The sequence below is a fragment of the Dysidea avara genome, chromosome 1 (assembly GCF_963678975.1).
Source record: "Dysidea avara chromosome 1, odDysAvar1.4, whole genome shotgun sequence".
In the NCBI taxonomy this organism is placed as follows: domain Eukaryota; kingdom Metazoa; phylum Porifera; class Demospongiae; order Dictyoceratida; family Dysideidae; genus Dysidea; species Dysidea avara.
Genome location: NC_089272.1, coordinates 11,702,260 through 11,728,301, shown reverse-complemented (window position 1 = coordinate 11,728,301; position 26,042 = coordinate 11,702,260). Strand labels below are relative to the sequence as shown.

General features: G+C 39.0%; 1 protein-coding gene and 2 long non-coding RNA genes across 24 annotated transcripts in view; 2 read left to right on the top strand and 1 right to left on the bottom strand.

The window, feature by feature from the left end:
- The window catches only part of LOC136256393 (AMP deaminase 2-like), a 331,896-nt gene that overhangs the window by 45,333 nt on the left and 260,521 nt on the right, over positions 1–26,042 (bottom strand). The window lies entirely within an intron of this gene.
- Positions 1–26,042, top strand: part of LOC136256555 (uncharacterized) — a 294,555-nt gene that overhangs the window by 185,657 nt on the left and 82,856 nt on the right. The gene's annotated exons all lie outside the window — the stretch shown is intronic.
- Positions 1–26,042, top strand: part of LOC136256548 (uncharacterized) — a 98,011-nt gene that overhangs the window by 16,590 nt on the left and 55,379 nt on the right. Inside the window, exon 2 of the long non-coding RNA XR_010701538.1 lies at positions 22,373–22,474. This is a non-coding gene — a long non-coding RNA (uncharacterized lncRNA). The remainder of the gene's footprint in view (positions 1–22,372; positions 22,475–26,042) is intronic.

Sequence of the window (26,042 nt, the reverse complement as noted above, 5' to 3'; positions counted from 1 at the left end):
GTAAGCCAGGTACTGATCCAGTGACAGATATTATTAGTAATGCCATAATGTCTGAGTTTTACAAGAAGTCTCTGGTGTGGGACACTGTCAAATGCTTTCGCAAAATCGAGAAGAATAACATCCGTTTGTTGGTGATGATCCATGGAATATGATAAATCTTCTAACAGGGAAATAAGTTGAGTGACACAGGAGTGCTGAGACCTGAATCCGTGTTGGTTTTCAATGAGTACATTGAAGGAGTTCAGATGTGGTATAATAGAATGATAAATAATGTGCTCCATGGTTTTGCAGCAGCATATTACTAAGTCCTCCATTACCCCCATTGCCTTCTCTAGTGTCAGAAAGCCTCCATAAGACCATTCTCTGTTTGTAAAGTAGTTTCTTCCTGACCTTTATCCTGATCTTCAGCCATCTTGAACACCCCCATTGCCTTCTCTAGTGTCAGAAAGCCTCCATAAGACCATTCTCTGTTTGTAAAGTAGTTTCTTCCTGACCTTTATCCTGATCTTCAGCCATCTTGAACCATCCTCTGCTACCAGTTTTTTTCAATATTTTTAGATTTTGATTATTTAGCAGCAATAAAATTCAGTCTAGTCTTCTTCTTCTTCTTAAAATATCTTCTTCCCCAGCACTTGTAAAATCCTATGACTATTTTCTTCTGCTTAACTGTTCTTCCTCTTATTGATCCTTACAGACTCAGGAGGTTTGCTATCTGTTAGCCCTTTTTATATAGCAAGTTGTTGTTGTGACCTCAGTCCAATCACCTGATGTGTCATGTAGTCCTCAACAATAAACAGCTTATTCTTACATCCAAATATGGAAAATGAGTCAACAGTTCTTAGCAATAAACAGCTGATTCTGCTAACATCTAAAATATGGTTATGTGCAGATTCTCTAATACTTACAATCTTCCATTTAATAGGTACACTTGATAGATATCTGCAACCTCACGATTGGGTTCCAGTTCACAATGGGTTTGTGACAACGAAAAAGGATCTATAGGTGGACTAATAGTGAAAGAGTACTGAGACCCGACGTCTTAGCAATCTAGCTATTTACTTAACAACCATAAACAAGATCACCTCACTCCTTATTGGTCTAGGTAGTTAGCTGCACATCCCTTGGCTGACATGAGATATACTCTAATACAACAGTCATGTATGATAGAACAGATACACTGTTCTGGTAGACATGGTTAATTTTATAAGAAAAATAAAATAAGCACAATATAAAAAATTAATTATTGTTCAAAAGGAGACAGGTACTCCTCAGCAACAGCAAGGTCAATGGCTGGAGGCACACAGGGACACTTGGATCTAGAACTTGATCCTTGTTACACAATATTGAAGACTGTAGCAAGGAGAACCCCAAACTACAGCGAAGCCTGCTCATAACGACAGAATATGGAGAACTCCACTTCTCATTGAGCATGATGTTTATTAGTGATGGTATCTGCCTTTCCCATACTTACAGATGTGGAAAATGCAAGTGGAGTAATACAAGTTACAGTGTAGCTAGCTGTGACACAACGAAAAACAACTGAACAAACTAGTATTTTAAAATTGTTAATTTAAAAGAAAGTAGGGATCTACATATATGCAATAAAAAGTAGTGAAACAAAAAAAAATGTATGATGGTGTTGCAGCATAGCTAGTGGGAAAGTCCCCACTTTGGCATATTAGCTATTATTATTGTGACTGGATCTACAAAAACCTGACACAATTGCGCATTTTTTCAAATCCTGTTTATTAAATATTTAGACTCTACTTAGCCAAGTGTACCCTCTGGCAAAGTTTCAGCCTCATAATTATGCCAACAACTTGGGAGTTACAGCCCTCCAAAGTAGCAAAAACAGAAAAATCGATTTGTACAGCAAGTATAGGGAAAATAAATTACAGGCGCTTACAAAAGTGGTTGTAAATTATCAACGGATTGAGGTATGGAGCTAACCATCGTGTTCGTCAAGAAGAGTGGTATCAATTATTGGGTAAGTTTGTCCTTTACTCACCCTTCTTCACTCCATGCAAAGGTGAAACTTGGGAAGAAAAATTGATAGCGTACAATCATTTCGACGTGACATAAACAAACGCTCATAACTTACATATCCTTGGATCTACTGCAGTGATGCAAAGATTTTCCAACTACTATTGAGCAGGTAAACAAAATATTATCCAGGGTTTATTGTTAGTCCCTTTCTTCACTAAAAAGGAGGCACTCAAAAAATATACAGAATTTTTCAATAATACGCAAGTATTTCACCCAATGTATTCAAATGTTTTATACTGTAATTGTAAGCTTGCACAAATGTGTTGGGTTTTCACAGATCTGGTAACATTTTGTTCAATACCAAAGTAGGGACTTCCCACTGAGTTATGCTGTATCACCATTATTCATCCCTTGGTTCACTACCTTTTATTGCATAGATCCCTTCTTCTTTTTTAAATTAACAATATTTAAAATATTATTCTCAGTATAATTATTGTAGTTCATGCACACCTGGAAAATCTGCATATGATTTTTATTGTGTACAGTCTTAGCTGAAATGATAATGCACAAATACTGAATGTTTAACTTATATTTATATCCTTGTCAGAGTTACATGTCTTATGACAAGTAGCTAGCTCAGTATCTTACCATTTGGTGAGTATTCATGAACACTGCATGAAGATACTATAATGACTAAGTGTCCTGACACATACAACAGTTGCTCAATATTTGGAATGTGTGTAATGTACATGTATAGTCTCGTCTACAGCCGTTAAATACTCTAATAATGCAGTCAAGTGTGTCTGATAACAACAAAGCTTACACTGAACTTGACAGCCACTAATGTAAATTGCTATGCGTATCTATAACAATTATCATTATCAATAAAACAAATCCTTTACTGGATTAGTAAAAAATACACAGACTAGATGAATAAAAAATTAAAAATTTTAAAAGGGAGTAGGGATCGCTGAAAAAAGCCATGAAGCAAGAAGGGGTGGTAATGAAAACCACAATCCCTATTTGACTCTATGTCATAAATTTTAGTTATAAATGCTCTGTCATTTTGAGATGAGTCAAAATAGGGATTTGCGGTTTACATGTACATCACCATCCCAGCGATCCCTTCTTGACCTTTTTCAGTGATCCCTATTCCCCTTTTAAAATGTTCAATATTTTATGAATCTCATATATATATCAAATTACTCACTATAGAGCAAGGAACATGATCATTTGTTACATAATGTGAACCACAAAGCTGTGTTTGTGATGTAATGTGGTAAAGGTTCTAACACATGACAGGTCTTTGGTGCCATGAATACTGTGTCTAAATAATACCAGAAAGCAGCCTTACAAAGGCAATGTTATTTGTTGATGATTTATGGTGCCACAAGACTAAACCTCAAACAGACTCTAGGTATCAACACCAGCCTACTTTTGCTTGTCAGCTATGAAAATGCATTTATAATCATGTTTACCAGTGTTACCTTTGACTTGTGGGATTCATAAAACTTCATAGTTTTAATAGCACATCCCTGGTACCTCTATTGAAGGTCTGTGGTACACAGAAATGAAGTTATTTAAAGAACTGTGAGACTTCCTCAATAAAATTTACAGATGGAATCTTATTATTGCTTTATGAACAGAGCTCGACTGCAGCTTTAGCTTTACAAAGCTTTATGTAAAATGTATAATTTTATCAATGACAGGTATAAAGTTTTTTCTACCAAAAAATTAAGCATACTGTATGCATAAGATTAATAGTGACTACATATGAACTACCAAGTCCAACCTTTCCTGTGAACTATTTCCTTACTAGCGTAAAACTTATGTACTAAATGTTAACAACGACGAACACTAAGCAAATAAGAAAATACTCAAATGTTAGAATCATCGTTCATGTTCTAAACTATATCTACATGTTCCACACCTAATAAGAGTTAGTAGTACATACATTACATATATGGTAATAATAGTTACATGTAATACAATAGTGTGTATTAAATGGGTATGTATAATTGTTTTGTGTTTGTGTAATCCGTTAACTTGTTATCTTTATTCACACCAGTATATTGGAGACACAGCTATCCATGAGGCTGCTTACTATAACCATTTGGAGTGTGTCCAATGGTTATTGGACAATATAACTATTCTAGTAGATCATAGGAACAATGTATGTTTGTAGCAATATTACATGTGTATGTGTGAGTGTACATACAGTATGTACATACTGTACATACAGTATGTACATACTGTACTTACAGTATGTATGTACTGTACTTACAGTATGTATGTACTGTACATACAGTATGTACATACTGTACTTACAGTATGTATGTACTGTACTTACAGTATGTATGTACAGTATGTACAGTATGTACATACTGTACATACAGTATGTACATACTGTACTTACAGTATGTATGTACTGTACTTACAGTATGTATGTACAGTATGTACAGTATGTACATACTGTACATACTGTATGTACATACTGTACTTACAGTATGTATGTACATGTATGTATACCTGTACCTACAGTAAATATATTAATCTTATAACAAGGGGTAGTCACTTCCATACCGCCAGTTGATACACTTGCGACCGGGATCAAGAATTTTGATCGTCTAAATTTCGCCTTGATCGCTTGATTACACTTATAAAAGTGCCTTGATTCTTGATAGTCTACCGTAAAATATTAGTACATTATTGTGTTGCTAAAGTTAGCTTTGAAAGGTGCTTGATCATCACTTTTGCAGATGTTTTGATCGCTCATTTCACTGTACAAAAGCCCCTTGATCGCTTGATTAAATATTGATCCCGGTCGCAAATGTTTCAACAGACGGTACTGAAGTGACTACCCCTTGTATAAGAATAGAAATGCCCTCATTTCTTGTTAATAACCCTTGTTACATGGGCCAGCTGCCCAAACATTTGGTAGTGCTGTGAAGCCTTTTAAACGTGGAACTGTTAATCAAAAAAGCGCTTTGTTATGGACAAGACCAAGTCAATTATGATGCTTTAGAAATATCCCATACATTTAGTATGGACAATTCAAGTGCGCAAAAATGCTTACAACATGAAAACATGCTTGTTCCAGTACAAAACCATTGGGAGTGAACACCACTGTTACTTCAAGGGCCTGATCTCGAAGTACGTGACTATAATAGTTCAGACAATCTGCCACGCGGTTCACTCTGGACCACCACCGTGCATGCTTCCCTGATGGTGTGGGTGTATTAAGAATAGCTTGAACAGCAGAATGATCAGTATAAATGGTCACCTGGTGCCCATACAAATAAGAATGGAAATGAGTGATGGACCACACTACTGCAAGCATCTCTAGTTCTGTGATGCCATAGTTTCTTTCTGCAGCAGTCAGTAATCTACTTGCAAAGGCTACGGGGTGATACTGTCCATCACTCTGCACCTGAGAGAGGATAGCACCTATTCCTGTAATGCTGGCATCAGTCTCCAGAACAAATGGGGTGTCGAACGACGGGTAACACCGCATCATTCCCCGAATAGCTGTTCTGAGTTGTCACCTGCTTCATTGCTAACGGCACAAAGGTCTTCTGAGTCTTGCCTGCACTCTCTGTCCTGGGAGCCTTACATTGGTGAGCCAGGTGGCTGGCACTATTGCAAATATAGCATCTCTTCTGGATAAAACCACGATTACTAGTAGTGTCCCTTATAGGACTGGCGGTATCAGCATTCTTCCCTTGAGGCGCAACTGGGGGAGTACTCATGGATTTCTCTGTCCTTCTAAAAGAGTTGTCCACATTATAGTCACCTTTGCTGTCCCGCAAGTATTGCTGTCTCTTGTTCAATTCGTGCAACCGCCGTTCCTCATTTTTGGCCGCAACACACAGTTCTTTGTACTCCCGAGCTCCTGAGACTGCAGGGGCCTTCATCAGGTTGTACCGAAGTCCTTCTTGCAGTTGGGCATAGAGGAGGGCATGTCGAGTCTCTTCAGTCATTGGGTCTCTCCCATAGGCCCTTCTGAATGTTCTTTCAAGTCTTGATATGTACTCTGACACTGTTTCCTGAGCACCTTGAGATGCATGCCTAAAATCCTGAGCTGCTAAGGCTTTGCTGCCAACCTCCAGTCTGCTCCTCATTGCGCTCTTAGCCCTGTCAAAAGTTGACTTTTCGTCGGATGTGAGCAGCGACAATTCCTGCCTAGCCTTGCCCCTAAGGTGGCCGGCCAGCTGTAGCAGTCGTTCTGTGTCATTCCAACTGTTCCAATCAGCCGCCCTCTCAAAAGTGGGTAACCACTCATCCCACTGCTCATCCAGTCCCTCCGCACTAAATGAGTCAACGGATGGAGCTTTTCCCCGGCGGTGGGCTAACGAGGCTACATTGGTTCCTTCCAATCTTTGCTCCATATCCATGGGGGCTGGCAGTGAGTTATGAGTGCTGGGTACGGGTGAGCTTGAGGATAAGGTGGAATTGAGGAGGCGTGCTTTCAGCCTTTCAATCTCCAGGTCCTTCTCATCTATTAGATCTTCGTGAGAAAGTTGCATATTACATTTTTCATGCCAAATCCTCTTAAACTTCTTTTTCTCCTTCTCTAATGTAGCCTTCACTTCAATTAACTCACCCTCTACTTGCTGACCCCTCGCCTTAACGGCATCTAATTCTCGCTGGGTTTCATGTAACCTCTCCAGCGTTTCTAAAAGCTCAAGTTCACGTGCCTGAAGAGCATTCTTTAGCTCATCTACATTGTTTTCCGTACCATGCGGTGCACCGCGTACCTCGTTCGGGGCCCCGATATTACTGGCGTCAACCGGTTGACTCACGTGAGCATGACGCTCGCGTGGCTTCGCAACACAAATTATACCATTCTCATCGATTAAAAATATGGTTTGGGCCTCACTTGAGCCCTGCAAGACGACCTGAGCGTTCTTCGGCTCCTTCTCCATCTCCAATAACTTTCCTTCAATAAGTTGCCTTGTCACTGCAGACATTCCAGTAGTCAGCAATCCTAGTGATTTAGCAATCAACTGTAGCTGCTCCACTTTCACCCGCTTCGAATTAAGAGGGTAGGTAGGGCCCTCGGGCACCCAGTCAGAGTCACTATTCTCCTGCTCCGATGTAGCATCCTGTCCCTGAGACTCACAATCATCCTTGGTTCCTGGCATCTCCACCGATGCGTTCTCCGACATCTCGGAATTGACGATCAATCCTGTGTCCATCTCGGTAGGACCTCCACTGTTACTTCAAGGGCCTGATCTCCAAGTACGTGACTATAATAGTTCAGACAATCCGCCACGCGGTTCACTCTGGACCACCACCTCTTTGATATTACTATATTTGGCGGGGGCTCAGGTGAATGCGTACCGACTATAAACAAATCCTCAGAGTGATATTTGCTGTGCATACCACTTCCATGGTGAGATGAGTCAACACATCCAGAGGAGTGTATTCACAATATTTATATCTTAAAGAAATTTCAATTTACAGAAAAAAATGAAGTAGGGATCTATGTAATAAAGAGTAGTGAAACAAGAGATGAATGATGGTATTACAGCATGACTAGGTGGTAAAATTCCTACCTTGGCACAGTAGCTGTAACAATTATTTTTATTCAGTACCAAAGTAGGGACTTTCCCATCGAGTTATGCTGCACCATCATTCATCTCTTGTTTCACTACTTTTCATTGCAGATCCTTACTTCATTTTTTACTGTAAATTGACAATTTCTTTAAAATATAAACATTGTGAATGCACTCCACTGGATGTGTTGACTCATCTCACTACGGAAGTGGTATGCACAGTAAATATCACTCTGAGGATTTGTCTAACAAAGTACAGTACAGTACATACAGTATGGTGGAGCCTGAATCCCTTCATGGTCACATTACAACATGAAATAATTATGCAATCAGGAATATATAGATGTTCTATATAATGCCAATGATCCCTGATGGCATTTCTATTCTTATAAGATTAATATATTTACTGTAGGTACAGGTATACATACATGTACATACATACTGTAACAGTGCCAAAGTAGGGACTTTCATGCTGTAATACCATCATTCATCTCTTGTTTCAATATTTTTATTGCATAGATCCCTACTTCATTTTTTAAATGACAATTTTAAAGAAAAATACTATTTTGTTATAGCTCTGGGACTGTTCTGTCATACAGTACAATAGTTACTCAGTGCATAGTAGGGACCACAAAGGAGTAGGCGTGGCGCACAAAATAATATCACCCAAAAACCAGCCTCAATTTTCCCTGACAATGAAGCAGGTAAAACTAAGCCCAAACAAGCCTCCAAAACACTTTCAATATATTGCTACGGAATTTAAAAAAAAAATATTTAATGGAATTTTCTACTGACTGACTGATGCCATCAGACAAGTGTAACTCGATAACGGCTAAGGCTTCGGGCTTGATTTTTTTCACTTTTTGACATTGCTTCAGCCCGAGAGGTTTCTTTTGGCATACCGCAGTATGTGCAATGCATTCTTCATGAACTTATCAGTGTCCTCCTTTGTGTCCCGTTCATCTTTGCTGACAGCGAAAAGTGTTGATTTGGCAGTAGCACATGATGGCTTCCCTTTGAAACGGAATCGTCTGTATTTTTCATAGTGGCTACTCTGATTGCAGAGGTGCTTTTCTAACAGTTCTTGATTCATACTGCTGTGTAACAGGTTGAACATAGCCGACAATGAAGTGTAATGGATACTTCACTTTTCAGACGATAATTGATATAACTGGGGTGCGCGGCACCATTTCTTTCGGTGTGCATGAGGTGCTTTTCGAACAGTTCTAGATCCGAAGTGCTGTGTAACGGGTTGAACATAGCTGACAATGAAGCGTAATGGATACTTCACTTTTCAGACGATAATTGTGGATGGGTTAACCGAGTCATAATAATCATTTACAAAAAAAAGTAAACAAACTAGTACACAGAAATATTTGGAATTTTCAACTAGAGTAGGGACCATAGTACATTGATGAAAAGTACTGAAACAAGCTGGAGTAGTGGACGATATTAAATCGCAGTAAAACAATAAGAGTGTTATATCCCTGCTGTGCATTTCCATTATGAGCACAGTACGGATATAACACTTCTTATTGTTTTACTGTGATTTAATATTGTGCACTCTACTCCAGCTTGTTTCAGTACTTTTTATCGATGTACTATGGTCCCTACTCTAGTTGAAAATTCCAAATTTTTCAGTGTATTTGTTAAAATATCATAAATGCACGACTGCTGTATTAGTGTGACAGTTGTATTAGAGTATCTCAAGTCAGACAAGGGGTGTACAGCTAGCTACACCAATAAGGTCTTGTTCTTTGTTTAGCAAATAACTAGATTGTGAAGAGGTGTTGTCTCCGTACTCTATCATGATTAGTCAGCCTAGATGGGTACTGCCGCAAACCTATCGCGAATTAGTCTGGCGGCAATCGCTCTTTTGCAGGCGCATTTCCCAATAGGGAAGTTGCAGATATCTAGCTATTGTACCTCTTGTAGTAGTGCCAGGACTAAACTCTTCAAACATCAAGCTCTGAAATAATTCTGTGGCGTCTAAATGTGCTACTGAAAGAAAGTGTTGATGCGGAAAATTAATGCCTCAATATGGTTTCATTGGATGAAGAAGACAAGCAGCCTGATTAAAGATAAAAGAAAAGACAAGACGCAGAGAATCCACACTCCTCGGTACCCCAAATGGCACATCCCACTAGTGAGTTTGTTATTGTGTTATAAAATGGTGACCGTGTACTGCATTGTTTGTCCTCTAGCCCTGTGACTGTGATCAGTCAGGCAGTGAGTCTAAATTCAAGTTTTGGAAATTTAAAAAAAAATTCTATATGCGGCCACGGATGTGACTAAAATGCGGAACAGACTGGAAAATGGACTCGCAAACGGACTGGGTAAACTTACCCCCAAACGTCTATTTATCACAGTTACCCACTCCAAAACAATATCAGATGCTGCAGTGACAGTAAATAAACCTCTGGACATCATCTCAAAGCTTACTTAAGCTGATATTAAGCACCGCACTTAAAACTGCTCTTGAACTTCATTGTTTTTGTGCTGAATTTAAAGTGCATTCTTCATGGTGCATGACGGTATTATACTGTAAACAAGCCAAGATACAAGATTCAAGACTTGTTGAAGAGATGCTGTTACTGATAGATTTGTGTTTAGGTCTATTGTTGCAATTAGTTTTACGGCTGCTTTCCAGTGTGGCTGGGGGCTCACGATGGACAGGCTTCGAAGTCACACTAGGGCTTAACATGGCGAAATTGTCACAGTGCTGTAAACAAGGTTGAAGTATAATTAACATAGTGTAAATTTATTGTTGCAGTCAGCCTTGCCAGCTGATGAAGTAAATAACGTGGTGTGACTTCAAAGCTTCCTGTCACCTGTTAAACTGAGAAGCAGCTGCGAAATTAACCTGAACACAAATTTATTAGCAACAAACGTCTCTTCAACATTCTTAAATCTTGTATCTTGCTTGTTTACAGCATTATACAATCGCGCACAATGAAGAATGCATTTTTGATTTACAATACAGCTCAAAGGTAACGTCGCGAGTATACACATGCGAGTAATGCTCGCATCTTCTCGCGGGATCATTCTTTTGCAGTGTACTGTACAATACCTGTGGAATATCGCGTGGATATGCACTAGCCACGCGAGAAACTCGCCGCTCATGAGAACACTCGCTACTGAGTTTAGTAACTTCATACAACACTTAAACCACAGAAACATTTGTGATCGGTCCCATAATTATGTTCGTGCAAGCCTAGCTAGCTAATTATACAGTAGAATGCAATAAATGCACTCCTTGGCCCGCAGAACGCAATGGGTGGAATATTTACGAAAAAGAAAAAAATCTGTAAATTCTAAAGTGCTTGTTTCACAATGAAAGAAAGTGATAACACCAAAAACCTTGGCAGCATCGTGATCCCAAAAGCAAGAGGAGTTCCAAAATCTTTGTTTCGTGTCAGTACTCTCAAGGAGACAGAAGATATCAGCGTTAGTCTGCCTTGCGTTAGACGAGCAGTTCACTATCGCTTTTTCTCACGTTCGTTTGCCTTTACCGGTCCCCCGTGGATGTAGGAAAGGCCTGGAAGACACAACTTACCCAGCAATGGATTCGCTTGTTCATGGTGAATTCGATGGTGCAAGTTGCATCTTGGTAGAGGACTGCATCCGTATGTTATGATCGTTTTATTCAACACCTGTAGTTTATTGTCACTGTACAGATCGATTTTTTGCTGTTAGCACTTCGTAGGCCCTTCGTAGCGCTGTAACTTCAAAATTTCTTGGCTTCTAGAGTTGAAACTTCGGTTGACCATTCCTTTAACTATCTAGATAAAGAAAATATGAATTAGAAAAATGCACTAACTGGGGTTCTGTGGCAATACTTGGCGACCAATCCATCTAGGTTTACGGTAGCTATACTGCTAGCTACAGCACTGACTGTAGTCCGCGACAGAGTCAAGGTCAAGTCAGTAGCTAAGTTACCAAGTATTCGGTAGCTATAACACAGGCATTGCAATAGGAGACTTCACAGCTGGTGGAACTGAGCCAGTGTCGCCTCCCAAGACCATAGGTGAGACCTGTTATCTCGTCTTGCGTGACGCTCTCGAGTAAAGTTAGCTATCGTGGAGCATTACTGTAGCCTTGCTGCATCCACACGTGTCACTCGAGTGCACGTCATGCGCGTCATGCATGTACATGCGACGTTACCCATGAGCTGTACTGTAGCACAACTAAAGAATGAATCCAAGAGCAGTTTTAAGCACGGTGCTTAATATCAGCTTAAGCAAACTTTGCGATGGTATTCAGAGGTTTATTTACTGTCACTGCAGCATCTGATATTGTTTTGGAGTGGGTAACTGTGATAAAGAGACGTTTGGGGTAAGTTTACCCAGTTCGTTTGCGAGTCCACTTTCCAATCCGTTCTGCATTTTACTCATATCCATCCGGCCACCTGTTAGTGTTTTGTTGTATTTTATGCTGTATTATAATTATATCATATGAACTAGTACTATTCCGTAAAAGTGATTTTCGTTGCGTGAGATGTTTCTAGGGTGCTTTTCAAATTCGAAATTTTGGGCGGCACACAAAATTTTCGGCCCAATCGTTACTTAAACGGTATTACTGTAATGTTTGATATGTATGACTTTTGATTGTGATACACAGGTGCAAGAATTATTTTTCACATTTATGTACACAAGTATAAATACTGGTACTACGATGACTTGAAGTGTACAATAAAGTCAAAAGTTAGAATTCTGTTACTTTTAACACTGTTAGCATTCCAGCATGTAAAACTGCTACATAGCTGACTAAATAAAAGGATGTACATGCTTACAAGGGAATCTCCATGGGGGGTTCTGAGGTTTACAGAAACTGACCAAGAAAGATCAACCATAGTAGAATAGTCAACTTAATGCAACAGTCAAAAACTTTCCAAGGGGAGCTCCCCAGATGGCCAGATTCCTCTAGATTTGCAGACTTTGTATGCCAGTGTGCTTCTCACACTAAGGTACATACAGCACAGGTAAAGGCCTTCCTTTGTACATTCATAAGTTTAGCCATAATCCTACTGTAGTCCCTGGCATCACAAAATGTTTAGATTGGAGACAGGTCTGACTCACCAAAATTTCTGGAGCTTCTCATGACATGCATAGATAGTGTACTGTATGGCTTCAATTTACCGTTAAATTATTTTCATAGTTTGCCCTTAAATGTTAACAAACATTTGCTGGCTACTGTACATGATGATAGCCAAGATAGGGTTACCAATGTAAAAATTGTCATCTTCAACATAATTTGCTAACTGCTGTTACATGTTGGACCAACACTCGTTTGAATACAGCTGCAGTGGCAGTAAATTCTATTGCCTTCTTGTGGTAGAAATCGATGAGAATATCTGCGAATCACGAGCTTACAGTCCCGGAAACAATGGTCTTTTATCACAATACTGCACTTTAACATTTCTCTGTGAGCAAACCTTCACTGAAGATGGAATGATTAGTGAGGCATGATTACTATTGCTGCATCATTTAGACAGAATTTTGAGGTCCAAAAACAGGTTTTTGTCCATGAAAACTAAACAAATAATAGCCCAAACTTCCTCACACCACAAAAGTAGTTACCTATCAACAAAGAAGTTGTGTACCAAATTCTGAGATTGCTAACCATCTGGGCAAGCCTGGTATTGGACAAAAGATTATCCAAAATGGCTCTTTTTTCTCATCACTTGCTCTCTCAACAACTTAACACCATAATTCTCAACATAAAACAACTTTAAGATTGCTAACATACTAGGTAACATCCAGAATTTTGTTGAGTTTTGTTAGAAATCATAAAATTAAACTGATATACTTGTAGGCGTTTATTCAAATAACTTCAGGCTCATGTACATAATTTCCATCATTATGATGATTCAACAATTGATCTCGAACTTGATGTCTTGTCCAGTTGTTTTAACAGCCATAACATGACGTACAGTATTATGGACATAAATTTGGCTTATAGTGCTATTGATAGCTGTAGCCAAACTCAACCACGTGAGTCCAAAATTTAGATATACATGCCAAAGTTAAACATGTCATGCCACAAATGTTTGTAGTGCCACAAAGAAACAAAAAAAAATACAAATGCCACACCACATGCTACAGTTTATAACTTGAAGTAAACTATTGGTGCTATAACAAAATTCTTGCTGTTAGTTATGTAACATATATTTCAGTAAAAAAGTTTAGTGCAAACCCTGCGAAATTGATTAAACAACTCTCCAATAAAGGAGAGTAGCAGCCATTTCAATCATGAGTCTTTATCTGGATGACGACTTACGATAGAAACTGCTGCCACACTCCTTAATTAGCTAGTTTTTTTAATTGCTTGCATTTGTACGGAGCAACATTGCATTCAAGTGGTAGCTACCATAAAAGTTTTGTTCGTTTTGTTTGTTTTTATCTGCTTTACTAGTTAGACACTGGAGGAAAAGCTTGTACGAGGTGCTTACCATGACCCAAGGAACGTAAGCAAAGATCGTTGACTACAGTGAAATGGGACAAATGCCTAGAAGGAGTTTGAAAAAATCTATCCCTAGCCTGTCTTTGATCTGCAGGCCATTCAGATACTGGCAAAGCGCCACAGTAGGTGGTCAAACCAGAGAGGTCAGCATAGGGGGAAGTTATTGTTTTTGTAAACATCATTTGCTGGTTCTTGTAATGTCGAGAGCAATGTTTGGATATTCGTGAACTCTTGTGGGACAACGAATCTCTCGACAGTCAAAGGGAAAGCTTGGAAATGCCCATGATACATGTAACGATATTCCAATACCCATTCTATCATGTAATAATTGTGTCATGTACCTGAGTGATTTGCCTGATATGTACACTCACGCTCTCGGACCCTGATATGTACACCCAAGCTAGAGGGCCGTTAGGCCCGAGAGTGTGAGTGTACATATCAGGCAAATCACGAGGGCACGTGATACAACTGATATGTACCATGCCAATTCAGGCTAAGAGCCTGCAGGAGACTAATCACCCAAACCAATATGAGGCCAACCACTGAATTCATTATATAGACCAACTTGTGAAATTCAATTATGGGACAACAACAACTAATGTTGTGACTACATTTGTTAACATAAATGGGCAAATCCTAAGGATATCACAGAAACACTCAATTTAGTGATTTTACAAGTGTTTCAGAGTTGCTACATCACTTAAACACTGTTTACACAGTTTTCTAAACATCTAGAGGGGTAAGCTTTGCTGTAGAGTGGTTACCTCGTGATATATGAAAAGTGGGCGTGGTACATAATCAAACACGTGGAGAAGTGCTTGTAAATTACCCATGACACTAGTTCTCATCTTGAACTTTTGTTTGTCAACTCATAGGGTGGTGAGGGAGTCGAATCGCCTCCGTCTGAGTGCTGTAGGATGGAAAATCAGCCTCATGGTTTTCATCACGTGAACAATACTAAACTCCCACAATCGAATGCTGCCAGGATTCTTCTAAAAACAAACTAACGTTACCTCACCAGATATCAAGGCCATGGTTTAACTAAAATAAACCATGGCCAGCCATGGTTTAACTAAAATAAACCATGGCCAGCCATGGTTTTACTTAAATGTACCATGGCAAGCCAGGGTTTATGAGATATGTACCCTGAAATTTTCCTTTGAAGTTAGGTGGTTTCATGGTACATTTGTCCTTTCAACATGGCTAATCTGCTCATCTGATTGCTAAAAATAATTGGCAGATAAAATTTTGGCAATTGTAATATTATTCGCCAAACTTTTTTACTGCCAATTTTTTTTTAATATATGGTACATGTTATGGATCTTTAATGTAGTTTGCTCACCTCCAACATACTTGACCTAATCAGTTAATCCACCACCGTCGGTTGATGATGGTGGGGTTGGTAGTTGTACAAGGACTCTGTCTGCCAGTGGGAACCTAACCAATTAAGGCAGGGATTAAATTTTTGATATAATTTTTTATTTGTGTACATATTAATTGGATTGGAGGGGGTACTTTGAATGGCTAAGGGCAAATATTCTGACTGTATGACATAGCTTGGGTGTATCAGGCCATAGAAAGGCATACCACATGACTTTCCACCCAAGCATATATAAGGAACCAGCTACTTAGTTTTTTATTTATTTTTATTTTTATTTTTTGTTATTTTTTTTTACTGTTACAATCCTGTGAGCTATTCACATAGTCATGGTTACTGGGACCTCTATATGGTATACCTATGAACATGTGTACATACCATCATGCACATATGAAATTAATTAGTTAAGTATTGTATACATCTGCAGTAATACACCTACGTAGGTTAGTTTCACGCATTGCATAGAAGCAAGAGATTTTGACAATCCGGCCAGATCTTGTGGTGATAGTCTAACATATTTTAGTTAGGCATCACTATTCCACCTGCCAAGGACTCTTAAGTGTGAGTCACTGATGCCAGCTTGCTTAGCTGATGTAGCAGCACCAATTCTAAAACTGTGTGTATTGAACTGAGAGGGGTCCATTTGGAGCTCCTTTAAAGCTCTGTTGAGAGCTGCACTGAATGATGTTCTTGTTAATGATTTGTTGTCAGAGAATAAGAAGAGAAGAGTGGTCCTGGAGTGCCACCCCACCTGGCTAGGTATTGCACTAAGGCATGTACTGGACATACAACATGGGAAGTTCTCCCCAAATATATCTGTGCACCTTTCCTGAACTGGTCTCCTTTAGATTGCTTTAGTGTAATTTGTGCAAGTGAAAGGGATGCTCGGTTGTCCAAGGCAACGTCAGATAACAGCAGGTCCGTTGAAGGGTTGAAGTGATTGGGCGAGGACGTGGTGAATTCACTTACTCTAAGAAGTCCAAAGTAAGGGAGGTAGCAGGCAGCCCAAATCATAACATCTCTGTAGTTTCCAGGGTGCATCGAAAATACAGCATGAAGGGCGTGCCATAATTGGAAACATAATAGGTAATCTATCTTTGGGTTGATAGGTGATAGCATATGACCTTCGTATGCCTTTTAGTACACAGTTTAACTGCAGAGTTACTGAGGGCAATAATTTGCCAGCTATAATCTGATTGTATCTCACAGCAGAGAGGTAAACCTGTATTGTCGCATATGAAAGGTGTTGTTGTGCCAAGTATGTAGCGAAGAAAAGCAATGTATCCTCACAAACTGGTACTGGCCGCTGGTTAGTTTCTGTGCAGAAGGTCATGTACTTGTGGAGGCCAGTTCTATATGCTTTCTTTATGGATGTGGATATTCCCAGATTAAGGTAAGTTTGTGCTACAGCCTTCAGTTGGGTTACAGTAACCGATGGCAGGTCTGTAGGTACAAAATATAGAGGAAATTAGTAATAATTATAATATTAATAAGCACAGTGATAATAATATTATGAAGTACTGCAGTGTTAATAGTATGGTCACACAGTATTACATGTGCAATGTATGGTGTATAGGTTACATGATTAACGTGACTGTTGGTAAATGAATGATAAAGTTTGCTGAAACAGTTGAAGAAAGTGAGGAGAAATCCAATCAAGCCTATGAGGTGAGATTAACTGCAAGGCGGAATGAGGTATCAGTGTAGGCTCTGCTGTCAGACTGGGAACAGTTTCGAAAGCTTGCTGAAGTTGCGCCGAGAGAGGTGATCAACGGTAGCGTTTATCACTCCTGGTAGGTGAGTAGCGGTGAGATAAATATCGAAGTGTGTGACGAAGAATGACAAAGAGCGGAGCAGATGCATTACAAGCTTATCCTTGCTTGAGCCCTTATTAATGGAGATGACCAGGTTGGCATTGTCACACTGAAAATTAATGTGGTACTTAGACAAATATGACCCCCAGACGATACAAGTAAGAATGATTGGCATAAGCTCTTTAGCCATGATCCCAATATTCTGCCATTCTGGGGGCCATTGTCACTGTAGCCAGTAGGGGGCCAGTACTGCTGCGCAACCCCATGTTCCTGACGCATCAGTTTGGACACAAAAATCTGGGTGTGAGATAGTGGGATGTCTGAGGATGCTAAAGCCATTCCAACCTGCAGAAACGTATACCACCATAGCAAATCTGATCTGAATGCTTTATTTAGCCTAGTAACAAAGTGCATCTTGCACAGCTTAGCCGCTGTAGAATACATTCTTGCTACAAAGGCCCTGCCTGGGCGGACAACTTTTGTAGCATGGTCGAGAGTGCCTACGAGTGATAGAATCTGCCTCTTTCTAGCTTTTCGTCTGGGTAGCCATGTTGTCAAGAGTTGCTTAATCCTAGCTAGTTTGTCAGCTGGTAGCCATATCTCCATGTGCTTGGTATCTAATATAATTCCTAGGAAAGACAATGACGTTGAAAGACCCTCTAAACTTTCAGATGCGAGTGGGACACCTAATTTGGCACATAAGGATATAAAATGTTAACATTCTGTTAGCATACTGTAGAGCCTGGTGGTCCCATTGTCAAGTAGTCATCCAAATAATGAATGAGGTAGGAAACACCTTCATTCTCTGTAATCCATGCTAGGAGATCGGCAAGGATGTTAAACAATTTCGGTGCTGAGCGAAGACCAAAGGGGATACAATGATCAATGTAAACATTGCCTCTCCATTTCATCCCTAGTAGATGTCGATCTGCCGGGTGCACTGGAAGTAAATGAAAGGCACTTTTACTGTCAATTTTTGCCAACATTGTGTTTCTTCCTGATTTAAGTATGCTTAATATGGCCTCATCTATTGTCACATAGGTTAAGGTACATAGCTGGGAGGGTATGCCATCATTTACACTGCTACCAGAGGGGTGAGAAAGGCCTGTAATAAGGCGCCACTTATCCTGCTGGTGGTTCTTTGGTATAACCCCAAATCTGTTTATCTGGACTCCTGGGCAGGTTGATGGTGGGTATGGGCCAGATATCCTGCCAAGAGATAATTCCTTGTGAAGATATTCATCAACTATGGCAGGATAGTCAGCTGCACTTTGAAGATTCCTTTTAGCTGATTGTGTGGCACTTCCATCAGAACCCAGTCTGAAGCCCGTGGTGATACTCTGTAGGAAATACTGCACTAGGTCTTGATGGGGGTGGTGTCTCATGTGATGTAGCCAAGCAGCTGGGATTAGTGGAGTATGGACGAAGCTGGCGACTAAAGGAATGTTATTGAAAAGTGGGATGGGGGTGAGGTGAGTCTGCCACTGTTGTAGCCATTGAGGGTATGGCACTGATTTTCTATCCTGCCGATGGATTGGCTCCAGGAGAGTGTCTGAAAATATATAAGAGTAAGGACAATTCATAAAGGTAAATACTGTGTTGAAATATACCAGTGACCTGTTAACTATATGGCATAGCAGATTTATTAAATATTTGCATAAATTCGTACAGGATAAGTGAAACAATATATTAAGGTATGTGTGTACATCAGTTAGTCCTGTCCTTCATAAGTGGTACCAGTCATTTACGTAACTTATGGAAAGGAATGGTCTAGGCCTTTGCTGGGTCACTGACTGCTGAGCAGGAGGGTTTGGGCAGAACACTGCTTTATGATTAATATCCTTTGACACTGGATTAAAGGCACAGTAATAGCATACATGCTTGTAGCGGAAATTCGGGAAAGAACACCCTTTGGCATACTGTTCATTCCATTGGCGACAAATGAATCTCCGACGACCTGGAGTTTGGTATGGTGGCAGATCATGTGAGCTGGAGGTTGTGTTAGGGGAAAACTCACAATCCTTCAACTGGTGGAACAAGCTAAAGCAGTGCTTACAACGGCTTGCTCTGGCCTGGCCTGTGAAAGCAAAGTTCCAAAGTGTGGATTCAGTAATAGACCACTTGCAGTCAGGTTGGGAGGCGGCTTGCTGTTGAAATTGCCTATCATATGCCAGCCAACAATTATTTTGGTATTGGATGTTGGCTTCCAGCATAAGAATTTGGTAGCCCATCAAATCTAGTAATCGCTGGGGCTGCTTTTTGGCAATAACTGATACATAGACAGCAAATGCTTGAAGCCACTCAGAAATGTTGGCAATACATCGTTGTTTTGACTTTGCTCCTGCTGTCTCTTCAAAACTTAAGTGGCTTGGAACAAGATCTCCCATCTCTACAAACTTTCCAGATTCAATCTTTGCCACAAGGATGGATGGTACTGGTGGTATAGATGATGCAGCAGATGGAGCTGAAACAATATGGTGGTTAGTAGGGGGAGGAGCTCTTTTCCGGTGAGATGAGATTACGTTGATGTGCTCCAGATCTGAGAAAGAGGAGACAGGACAATATGAAGTGCTATACTGGCAAAGGGTCAGAATGAGATGAGTGGATGTAATTAGAGTTTATGATCCCATGTACTTTCACACACGTAATAGGCTAGTCTACCTATAAGGCTATGTGGTAATGTAGTTACCTAGCTAAGCTTTTTATTAATTTATTTTTAAATTTTTTTTACTAATACGCAACTGTTGCATTACCCACACACTTACAAGCATGGTACTAATTTCGCTATTAATACTAATGCTTTACGCGTGCACATTGCCACTCATTACTGCACCTAGCTAGTTACTATTTTTTATTTTACTATATATAATACATACACACTACTGTGATACTTGCAACAATGTCCGAATCACGTGAGAAGTGCGCGTGACCCTTGTTTGAAATAATATTGTAACCACAAGCAGACTTTGTACCCCTACCCTTCGATTTTTTTTAACTGTTGCGCGTAACTCCCTGTCACGTGACTTGTACGGAGATGCTGACATCAGTAACATACTTATCGAGGTGTGGATTAGGATTGTCTTGGTCTTCATCTTGAGAGTCATCACCTTCCTTTGAGAATTGATTCATTACCACTTCCACTATCTTCGGGATGTCAGCCTTCATCAGTGGGACATCGTCGAATCCTTCAGCATCTTCGCTGGAGGAAGAGTCATCATCTTGCTCGCATAACCGACGACGCTTGGGACGTGGTGAATGGGCAGTCCTGTTACTCCTCTTGGTTGATTTGGTAGCTTGTGACGACTCCTTTCCAGCACTGGCCAGACGGTTCTTGCCCCCTCTTCTTGTTGTTGTTCTGGTTGAGGTTCCGGTAGTAGCCACTCGTCTCTCTGACGTCCTTGAAGTGTCCTTGAGACGACTATTTGTTTTCTTCTTTCTGCCACTTCCCTTCGTTCTAGGCATAATTCTCAAAATTGCACTATCGCTTAACCAGTCACACTACTCTTCGCACCTAAAGCACGTGTTGACTGTTATGCATGCATAAACTCTGATTGATGCTCACTAATACTCTAGTTAATGCTCGACTGACTCATGCATTGCTCCTACATTAACTTGGTTTAAATATGCTATGTAAACCTCATTAAAGTTATTTTACACCAAGAATTATGGCTTTAAGTTGTTGAGAGAGTAAGTGATGAAGAAAGGCTGCCATTTTGGGTATTCCCAAATACCTGGCTTGCCTAGCTGGTCAGGAAGCTCATAGGAGTGTATAAACAGTGGAATGGACTACTGGAATGGTGGAACACTGGAATGGTGGAATGGGATTTTTTAAAGTTCAATATCAGTTTCTATATCCAAATAACTATTACTCCTCCCATTAAGTTAGCAAATAAATAAGATTCCCTTAAAGTCAGCTCTTTTAGCATAATTCACCTCACCATAGACAAAATGTAATATACTGGAATGTCAGTTGCAAAAGCAGTTTATTGGGTATACCAAGAAGACTCCTGATTTAACCCTTGTTCCCAAATGATAAAATGTTAGCTAGCTAGTTGACTACATGTATGCATTGTAAAAGTACATTCAAGTATAATGAAGTATTCATTTATTAATTATCAACTTTACCAGTTAGGCTATGGAGGGCAAACACAATAGGCAGAGCTTGTATGAGGTGTTTACCACTAACCTAGGAGCCTAAGCGAAAATCTTTGAGTAAAGTGAAACGGGACTATCTTGTAAGCATTTACAATGAGCTTTTTCCACAATTATGTCAGAAAACAAAATTTAAGCTAAAGTTTGTTGTGGCAGTACCACATTGCACAGTGAACTGAACCTTCATTAAGACAGTTAGTTTCAGACAAGTATTGAGTTATAAGTCATACAAGTGTTGTGGTGAGGAAAGGTTTGCTAAAAGAGCTGACTTCAAGGGGAATACTATTCATTTGCTTACCTAAGGGGAGGAGTTGTACTTATTTAGATGCAAAAATTGATATTGAACTTAAAAAATTTAAGTTCAATAAGCCTGGTGAAATTCAGGTTCACCAGTCATCACAAAGTAAACAAACAAGTGCAAGTAAAATTAGCCATGATTGGATTTGTATTACATGTGAGGTATGTTTGGGATTCATATTATACACATTGGGATATCTCAATGGTATAATGAGGTTGATGAATTCCAATTGGACATTTGTTAGACACTTGTAGAGTGTTAGGTTTAATGGATAACTACCTGGACAACTATCAATAAGTTAACTTTTTACAATGACACAAGTACAAGAATTCTTTAAGAAATAGCTACACATGTGGTAGTCACATGATGTCCTTTGAGTGGCAAGACATTATGTAGTGTAACATGTAAACAAACACACACATACAGTATAATGAACATAACTGCATGATTATATAAAAACACTAGTTATACGTATCTTTCACCATTTTGTACCTATGACTTCACAATTTTATTTATGATGTATTCAGCATGGCTGAAACAATTAAGTGCAAGTAAAATTAGGAATTTAGGGATCAAAGAAATAAAATGTAGTGAAACAAGAAAGGTTGCCTACACCTGAAGATATAAGTACTAGTACTACAATAGTGTGTAATGAATGGGTAGCTGTGTATAATTTGTTTGGTGTTTGTGTAATACATTAACTTGTTATCTTTATTCACACCAGTTGGGAGACACAGCAATCCATACGGCTGCTAAGCTAGGTTATCTTAAGTGTGTACAATACTTCTTGGAACATACATCTATTCCAGCAAACATTAGGAACAAGGTACATACATATGTATTAATATTGCACGTGTATGTGTGAACATAACAATGCTGTGGCATTCCAGTGTATTTCATTATTTTTATCAAACCAGTTCAAAGGTATTACACTGGTAGAATTGGGATGAATGTATTATGCTACCAGGTGTTTGGCATATAATTAAGTTATGTGTAGATGGTTTGATGGTGACCTCAAAACTCCTGTCAAAGTAAACTGTGAGGTTTCAGGTTACAATGTAGTGTCAGCATACTACTATCAGTTAGTAAGATGTATTAATAACTTGTTAGCCATGAGTAACTTTTACTTGTAGTATATCTACATAACTTTGGATAGTAGTTACAAATTAACAGTTATCTGTTTTAATCACAAATAAACCATGGGAGCTTGTTTTAAAATGTTACAGGTTTTTGCAATTGAAATCGGCACCTTGCAATTGACTTTGTCCTGCTTGCAGTAGAGTTTGTCGTCTTTGCAGTAGAATTCATTCCATTTACAACTGAATTTATCGGTTTTGCAATTAAATTCGTCACGTTGCAATTTATTTTGTCGCTTTTGCATTAGAATTCATCACTTTTGCACAAGAATTTGTCCACAACAGATTTCCAGCTGCGGTAAACATGAAAACAAGATGTAGCAGCTGCTCCATGATCTTATTGAAGTACAGCTGTTGTAAACAACTCTTTATAAGGTAATAATTCTTCTGCTACAGCTTCTTCAGCAACATTTGCAATTGTACTTTGCCATTGGCAATGGGTGTGGTCACTCGCAAACAAGTTAATTAACTTGACAGACAGCTAATGGCATTGTGTATAACCAGCTTCAATTACTCTCTAGTATCTCAAGTGATATTCTCCATGGTGAAATGATTCACCTTGTGATGAGTGATGAATGTAGTCACAATATTTCTGTGTATGATTTTTGATTGCGACAAACAAGTGCAAGAATTATAATTAGTATCATACAGTATGGTAGAACTGTTACTGTACTGTATTTTGGTGATCATGAAGGTTTGGGTTTTTCTGGGTATAAATATCTACTCAAAAATCAGCTTCACAATGTCATTGTGGCACCTTGGCAGTTTTGGTTAGGTATAACCAAGCCTTAAAAGTGCCTTCAGTATGACCCTATGGGAATGCTTCCAATAGATTGCTACTGTACAAAATTTATTCAATGTAATTTACTACCTGATGCCTTAAGAGAAGCATAGCTCAATAGCAGCTATGGTTATGAGCTTGATCTTTCACTGTTTGATGTCACTTCAGTCCAACAGGTGCTTTTTAAAATACTGCAATCCGTACAATGCTGACATCACTTTGTTCTCCTTTGTGTCTCATTTTTTTTGTTGATAGCCGAAGGTGTTGATTCACGGTAACACGATGGCTTCACTACATTTGTAAATGGGAATTATCTGCATTTTCTATGGTGATTTGATTGATTGCAGAGGCACTTTGGCCATCTGTGGTCATGTACAGGGGTACCTGGTTTCTGGAAATTGGTTTGGAAAAAACCATGTGTCTGCATGTCTGCATGTCTTTGTGTCTATCCTACACCCACACGAGCAAACATGCTTTGAGCTACAGTTATTAAATCTTAATTTAATGAGTAAAAGCTGTTTTAATGTATTAAAGCTTAACTTTTTGTTTTTGTAGCGTTTACTTAAAGAGTATATGGTAAAGCCAGGTGAACAGATGCCTGAACTGAAGCCAGGTGAAACAATTCAGTAGGGGCGATGTAGCCTACATACTTTATTGGGTGTATAGCAAATGAAAAGCAGTTTGACAGGTTTTGCAACCTACCAGGAATGGAAAATCTTTTTGAGTTAAGAGGGGACGTATACCCTTTGTATGCAAAAGAAGATTAAGAGCAGCCATGAGGCGTAATATAGAGAATCATATGAAAACACAACAAACAAACTATAAAACAGTTAAGAAAATACTTCTGTGCAAAATTATGTGATGTAAAGTGGTTTTCTTGAGTTACATTTCCTTGTGATACATAGCAACATAATTGATGAAATTATGAAATAGAGGGTGAATTACAAAATCATAATTAGTGAATTACAAAATATGTTTAATTTTAATGTATTATAACAAAACAAGGCACTATAACATGTTGTGTGCTTAATTTAATTTATAAAGAGTCGATTAATTCAAGGGATAGTATTTACTGGTTTTTAGAATTAGCACAGCATGAACTTGTTTACTACAGGAGGTGTAGTTTGGTTATTTTTTTATATCATAGATACTCTATGGTTATCACTACAGCTATGATATCCACATGTGTCTTATTTACATGGCTGTTGTGTTAAGAGACTACTATATTAGAGTATCTCGAGTGGGCCTCAGATTACTGAGCTATCTATAAGAGATGAGTATTTAATTAAGGGACATGGTAATAACATGTCTTGTTTTTCACTGTGCTACCAAAAAGTGTGTATTTAATGGTAAATTATTATAAGTACAACTAGATCATTAAGAGGAGTGTTTCTTAATTGTTATTAGTCCAGCCATCGTAAAGGGATGTGTTGCTTGATCATTATTGGCCCAGCTAGTTCATAAAAGGTTCTATCGTGCAGGTACAGTGTCTACCAACTGTCTACCAGTAACATATGTATCAGCATAAGCATTTTAATAAACTTGTGGTGTCCAGCTAAAAATTGATACTGAAATTAATGGAAGAAAACAACAAGCAGATTGAAGATAGTGTTGTGGGAATTGTGCTTTGAAAATAGCCAATTATGCTTTTTGAGCAGTGCTAAAAATCCAGCGAATCATGCTCAAGATAATGCTGTAGAGTTTGCTGCTTATTAGAGTATATCAGTCTTTCCTGAATGGTCTATTAGAGTACATAAGTGAGTGCTCTATTGAAGTATATCGATCTTATTAAATATACAGCCAAGTACTAAGAAAAATATGAAATGCGAATAAAATTACATCATACATAAATGAATAAATATAGTGCAGTCCATTTATAACTTAACACCAGTGGCATAGCCAAACCTGGGCAAGCCAGGGAATTGCCTTGCATAAGACTATTTTGCCCCACCATCAGCCACCCAGAGCCCTGAGCAATTAAATACGTGGGCTGGATTAAAGTTAACTATTCCATTATTGTAGCTACAAGAATACCGGTAGATAGCATAACTTACTAACCATGTTATTTTCACCAATGTCTTTCTTTCCCACTAGTTGATGGATAGAGATGGGATTATCCAAGGGATTTTTCCTTTGAGTAACTCGATTGTGTACAAATAATAGGAGGCAATAAATAGAAGTGAGATCATGTGATTACAAAACAATGTGCAGCATTGTGACAAGGAGTGAAGGACAAGGATTATTATTAACTCTTCCAGTATAGTGGGATGGGCAGTTAACAATTGTATTAACTTGTGTAACTATTGGTGCAGTCAAAACGGAGAATAGAGCAAGATATTTGAGGCATTAGCACACGCCTAGCCACGTAGATACTACTAAGTGATAGTTCAAACAGTATGGAATGCTTATTCAGTCAGCAATATTATTGTTTTCTTTTTATTTCTAGGCTGTGGCACTAGCAGAGCACAGTCATCACG